Source organism: Tursiops truncatus, chromosome 9 (genome assembly GCF_011762595.2).
Source record: "Tursiops truncatus isolate mTurTru1 chromosome 9, mTurTru1.mat.Y, whole genome shotgun sequence".
NCBI classification, from domain to species: domain Eukaryota; kingdom Metazoa; phylum Chordata; class Mammalia; order Artiodactyla; family Delphinidae; genus Tursiops; species Tursiops truncatus.
Genome location: NC_047042.1, coordinates 43,314,882 through 43,322,137, shown reverse-complemented (window position 1 = coordinate 43,322,137; position 7,256 = coordinate 43,314,882).

Below are 7,256 nucleotides of genomic sequence, written 5' to 3'. Positions count from 1 at the left end.
TCACACTTCTAAATCTTTGTCTTCTTTTGTCGCAGATAATTCCAATGGATATTTATAAGAAACCCATTTAGCTGGATATCCCCAGCTGTTTCTCATTTTCACTCAGCTTCTTACCTCTGGGTAAATGTTTCCCTATTTTAACCACCTATGAACAATTTTAATATCACACAAATCAAAATGCAAATTTACAAAGCAAAAGAGGTTTCTTTATCCTCCTTCCACCATTTGCACAGGCTGTCTACATAAATTTGCTGAAGGTAGTAAAGATAAGACAAAACATAAGTTGGAATCAGGGGGAAAAGGGTTTAATCCAAAAAACTCATCTCAGGTGACTGAAATCACAGCATGAGTCAGTGCATTTATTAAGATGCTGCCTAGCCAGCTGAGATAGATCATATTTTTATATCATCAACCATGCCTTTGGCAAATAAACATGACCATAGGCTACTCAATTTTATTTTAGAGATGCCGTTTTCAAACTTTCAGTGATCTTTACCACAGGTTCCAGAATCCCACAGAAAGGCATAATCAGAAATCATATCATGTCATATCTCCAACTTCTGAAATAGAAGTCATTAAAATTGTCTTTGGAGATTTAGTGAATTTATGCATAAAACCTCTACTTGGTTATCCTTTTGTGTCATAGAGAGCACTAGCAGTGTTTCCTTTCAGTTTCTCCCCTAGAGTCTGGTGGGCCAAGTGGACAGGGTCAGAGTGACCAGCTAATGCTGGTCAGTATACTGGCCCGTATTACCCCATGGAGCACTTCCCCAGAGTTAGAAACATGTTTAATTCTCTATCTCATTTAACCTTCTTTTATCCATCAACAGGCTCTAAAGGACCTATAGAACTTGTATTTGTCACAAATCTATATCAGCTATGTCTATATCTTAGCCACAGGATAGGGAAGAACAAATTGTAAGTTCAGAAATGTATTAGAAAAATGAAAGTAGCTATTCCCATTGCCAGAGGGGAGCCGGCTCTGCAAAGACAGAAAGTGGAGGATAAAACAGTCCTTTTACTCCTCCCCTCCTCTCTTATTCAGTCCACAACATCATAATTCCAGCAATAGAAACAACCAGGTAATTTTTCAGGAGTTCTGAGCAAGCGTGTTTGTTTCTCACTTTCTTACCTACATATTAGAAAAAAAATCAAGTTTCCCTTAGAGGGAATGCCAGTGTAACATGTGGCCACCCAGCTGGTATGTTAGGCAGTAACATGACCAGTTGAAAAAGGACAAAGGCATACTTGCAATTTTCTGCAGGGCTTTCTAGTTTTCCTTTAAGCCTGGAGAAGGAGGAAGCAGATATCTGGGATGTGATCTGGCTTAGCACCCCACAACAAAGTCTATCCAGTTGGGTAAAATAGTCCCAGAAAATGGGGAGGAAAGGGAGCAGTTATGCCTCTGCAGTATCCACAATGCTGTGAGACTGAAGAGAGGGTGCCCAGGTGGGTATCTGAAGACCACTGAATATATCACATGGCAAAATAGTAGTCTCCCTAGTCAGACTAGGTAAGAGCGCTATTAGCCTGATAAATCCAGAAACAAGTCATAGGCTTTATTTGCTATAGATGTCAGCAGCTGATGGCAGCTGGGCATTAGGGCAAGAGATACTAACACTGGAACCCACGGTATTTCACAAGAACCTACATACAAGGAAACTGAAGTCAGAGTAGTGGATATTATCATGTCAGCAGAGTATGTAGTATGAGAAAATTGAAGCATAGGACAGAACTCTGAATTTTGAATCAAGGGCACCAAAAGAAAAGAGTAATCTGAATAAGGAGTGATCAGATGTGTTGACTGCGACCAACTAATGATTAAAAATCTCCATTGAACTTGAAATTTGAAAGTCATTAGTGACCATTAATAGAAACAGATTCTGTGAAGAGGAGAAGACTCAAAGACAGAGTGGAGGAGCTGGTAAGTGAGAGTAAAGGGTGGATGAGGAAATAGAGGTATCAGCTGTAGTCCTTTCAATAAATTTGACAATGAATAGCAGAGAAATCAGGTAAACTTAGAGAAGAAAGTGGAGTAAGACAATGTTGTTTTTTGTTTGTTAAATCATTTGTTAAATCATTTGTTTGTTAAATCAGCATGTTTCATTGTCTAGGGAAGGAAGCAGAACATAGGGAGAGGAGGTAGCCCTTAAACATCTCATTGAATCCTTACAATTTACTGAGGTAGAATATGTTTCCCCCATATTGGGAATAGAGACTGATTGATTTAAAATCCTCATTCTACCACTTATAAGCTATGTGACTTTTGATCAATTGTTGGTTTTTTTGCGGTACGCGGGCCTCTTACCGCTGTGGCCTCTCCCACTGCGGAGCACGGCTCCGGACGCGCAGGCTCAGCGGCCATGGCTCACGGGCCCAGCCGCTCTGTGGCATGTGGGATCTTCCCGGACCGGGGCACGAACCCGTGTCCCCTGCATCGGCAGGTGGACTCCCAACCACTGTGCCACCAGGGAAGCCCTGGTCAATTGTTTAACCACTTGAGCCTCAGTATCCTTATTCATGAAATTTGATTGAGAATGATGATCCTTGGGGGATAAAGTCTTCTTCATAAGGTTGTTATAAGTTAACGTTTATAAAGTGTTTAGAATCCCATGGTGAGCAATATATAAGGTGTTTGTAAAATAAAATAAATCTCTGATTTTAAAGCACATATTCTTTCCACTCCACCAGTCCAAACTACATATCAGTTTGCTGACTCCCCTTTTGGAAGTGATAATATATTTTCCCAGGGCAAAATAAGCAATTATAATTCTTGTAATGCTATAAGTCAAATAAATAGAATTTTGTGGACTATTAAAGAAAGTAATGACCATGCATCATAGTAGAACCTGGAATATATTTTCTTATAGAAGCAAAAACAAGTATCAAATATTTCTTGTGATATAGGTTGGAGATGGCTTGTTGATTAAAAACAGGAAATGGAAGAAAGATAACACCTTCCAGTGAGTTATCAGTGAAATGGGTTCTCCATTCCTATTTACCTGGTTCAGTTTAATTGCTAAATAACTGGAAATACACCTACAAACCACAGCAGAAGAGCATCTGAATAGTCGAGTGAGAGGGCAGAGAAAATTGCCCTTCTGCCATGAAACTTTACACTATAATCATCACTGAATTATAGGGACAGGAGGTGATTTCTGAGTAACTGAAATAATTTGAACTTGTGTTAGACTCTTGTTTTTGCCTGTTATCTTTGTTTGGACTGCTGACAACATATATTTTTCATAAAACCCAAAGATTCTGCCTCCTCGGCCAAGTTTGTAAGTACTTTTTACTATTCATGTTTTCCTTACCAGCTGAGTTCTTATATGCAGAAATACTTAGAAAATTAAAAAACATAAAACATAATATTTATTTTTGTTGTACTGTTATTTTCTCTTTAGGAACTCTACTGGTCCAAGAGGTACTAATTTTACTATGAATTAATCTGAAAGTAGGAAACACCTTGGGATATTACCTAATCTTGGAAAATGAGATGGTTTTCTGGCATCTGAAATATCTGTTCAGACTGCAGGAACTATAAGGGTCAAGAGAGAGAGAAGAGGAACTGGTTAAGAAAATAAGTAGAACTTTGAGTGAATTCAGTGTTTTTATATTCTGGAAAATCTCTTAAATGCCTGACACATGTTCAATAACTCCTAATAATAATTCCTGAATGTCTGATTTGACAGTACAGAGATGAGCACACATACATCATTTTTTCACTGACATCCTGAATAGAATAATTTCATTAAAAAGCCATAATATTTAAACTTTACACATCATTGCTCAAGAGTAAGAACACATTAATGACTTTAATGAATTAGTTGTGTTCATGAATTATTACCTGGAATATATATATTTCAAATTTCTGCATGTATGTGTTTAAACAAGATATAGTAAGTTCTTAACAGTTTAGTGTGTGAGTGTACTTGGTGTGAGTTAGGACAATCTTCTGTTTATGCTTCCAGTTTACTCTTCACCTTGTTCCATTCTCAAAAGTCTAACCTGTGGGGGACTCATCAAAGCATTTCCTTACCCTCTGGTTTCTGCTTGGGTTTGGTCAACAGGCTGTACCAATAGGAGATCAAAGGAGAGAGGAGACTGATATAGGGGTATTAATTCCCCTGGATGTCTCTCTGCCAGTTTGTGACCAGTGTCCCTTTTGGCTGTTACTTCCATTGAGAAGCCTTCTCCGTATAGCTATCCTCTTTAGGTTCCAGTACTAGCTTGCTCCCATTAGACCTAGAGGGTAGTACTTTTTCCCTGTTATAACTAGCCTCAGTGTATTACACTATTTATTAATGACCTTGGTCCACCCTTGGAAATAATCTCTTTATTAAAATCTCCTCAAATAACATTTGAATGATCCACCTGTTTCCTGACTGAGCTGTTACACTATAGGAAATGGATTTCCCAGAGTACTTAGTTGTGGTGTAATAATCTTCGGTGCCAGCATCATCTCTTGTCTGCTTTGTTGCAGTAGCTTCCTGTTGTTCTTCCTGCTGCATATACTCTTGTTCCACTAAAGTCTATCTCCTACACAGCAACCAGAGTGATCTTGTTAATGTAAGAAAGATCAGGGCTTCCCTGGTGGCGCAGTGGTTGAGAGTCTGCCTGCCGCGGAGCGGCTGGACCCGTGAGCCATGGCCGCTGAGCCTGTGCATCCGGAGCCTGTGCTCTGCAACGGGAGAGGCCACAACAGTGAGAGGCCTGCGTACCGCAAAAAAAAAAAAAAAAAAAGAAAGATCAAATCATTTCTCTGCTCAAAGCTCTTTGAAGGCTTTAAATCTAAAAGTCCAAGACATCTCCATGGCCTCAGGACCCTAATAATCTTCCCCAATCCATGGCTTGCTTACCTCCCTTCTCTGATCTCCTCTACTAGTAACGTGCTCCCATATACCACTGCTCTAGACCTTTCATTGTTTCTTGAGCACACCAGCCACGCTTCCTATTAAGGATCAGCACATTTGGTATTCCTGCTGCCGTTAATGTTCTTCCTCATGGGTTTAGCTTCTAAATTGAGACCTTTCTGTACACCCTATTCAAATGAAACTTCATCTTGCCTTAGGCTTGCTTACATAGTATTTTTCTTTTTTTTCCTCCAAAGTGCTTATCATGAACTAGCATACTTATTTTATGCCATGTCTTCATTAAAAAAAAAAATTACTTGCATAAAAACTGGTTTATTTCTGTTTACCCCTATACTCTGAATGCCTCAAACACTGCCTGGCACTTAGTAGAAACACACTATATAGTGACTTAATGAGTGAGTGGGTACATATTACTCACTGAAGGTCAGTCACATTTTATTCAGGTCACAGTGACTTTAGTTGCAGTGTTAGAACTGATTTAATTAATTAAATCAGTCATGTAAGAAATTATTAAAACAGTTCTATGCTAAAAATTTCATTGCTCTCTGAGACTTACATCTGTTTAATGTACACAAATAAATAAATTACACATCTTAATTTACTCTTAAATCAATAGAATAACGTAAGTAAAGTGAATCAGCAGGCCTAAATTTTTGAACTAGCTCTGCTAGCAACTTATATTGCAAAACCTAAGGCAAAGTCACTTTAATTTCTATGCACTCCAGTTTCCTTAGCTATAAAATTAGGCAAAAGATTAGATGATTCTTAGGGTCCATTATTCCCCTGAAATTCTAAGAGGTGGTGGTTATATAATATACCTTTTGAGAATATGTTTATATATTTTAAAGTGTCATCTGAAATTATAGTGTAATCAATGTAATCAATCAGTGTAAGGATCACTAATAAGTGACAACTACAGGAAGCACATATAACATTACATTTGTCTTTCATCTTCTTTACTAACAATATATCACTATGTCTTTTTCTGGAGAATAACAATGGATAAAATAATCAGGGGACTACTGACCACAGATAATCCATTGATTGAGACAGAAGTATAATGTTTTTAAATTGAAGTATAGTTGATTTACAACGTTGTGTTAGTTTCAAGTGTACAAAACTGATTCAGTTATATATATATATATATATATATATATGTGTGTATATATTCTTTTCCAGACTCTTTTCCCTTATAAATTATTACAAGATATTGAGTATAGTTCCCTGTGCTATATAATAGGTCCTTATTGTTTATCTATTTTATATATATTATTGTGTATATTTTCATCCCAAACTCCGTATTTATTCCTCCCCCCACTTTCCCCTTTGGTAACCATAAATTTATTTTCTGTCTGTTCGTCTATTTCTGTTTTATGAATAAGTTCATTTATATCATTTTTTTTAGATTCCACATATAAGCGATATTATATGATATTTGTCTTCCTCTGTCTGGCTTACTTAGTATGATAATCTCTAGGTCCATCCATGTTACTGTTAATGGCATTATTTCATCCTTTTTATGGCTGAGTAATATTCCATTGCATATCTATACCACATCTTCTTTATTGGTTCATATGTCAGTGGACATTTAGGTTGCTTCCATGTCTTGGCTATTGTAAATAGTGCAGCAATGAACACTGGGGTGCATTTATCTTTTTGAATTATAGTTTTCTCCAGATATATGCCCAGGAGTGGGATTGCTGGATCATATGGTAACTCTAGTATTATTTTAAGGACCCTCCATACTGTTCTCCATAGTGGCTGCACCAATTTGGGACCAAAGTATAATTTTGAGTTTACTGCTGTCACCAATATATTGAGAATATATTGAAATATATATGAAATATGTTATGACAGATGAGATGTGTGAGAATTTCAGATTATACTACAGTATTTTCATCTTTGATATTCCTAGAAATGTATCCATCTCACAGATTTCCAAATCCAAGAAAAGATTTTAAATGGTCTCAAATGAGTACTTCAAATTGAAATGAACCTTTTATGTATGACATATTTTTAACCTTTAGGATTCAAACTGGACTCCTGAAAAATTTATGTAAAATTTGTAGAAGTTTCCAGATGATTCTCCTTATCTCTTTATATATCTGAAAATACAAAGTCACAAATTTTTAAATTTTTCTCAGTGTCTGCGTTGTGCCAGCCTAGCAAAAATCAGATGCTATTTATCACTTTTGAATTTTCACCACCAGAAATGTCATTAATTTTAATGATAAAATCCTGTTATACCTTGCATTGAGTTGACCTTTTATGCTCTCAGACAAAATGTGCCATATAACCATAAGGTGGTATTATTGTTATTTGGAAATGAAATAGAACTTCTTATCCTTTTATAATAGGATGACAGACAAAAAAACTTGTATA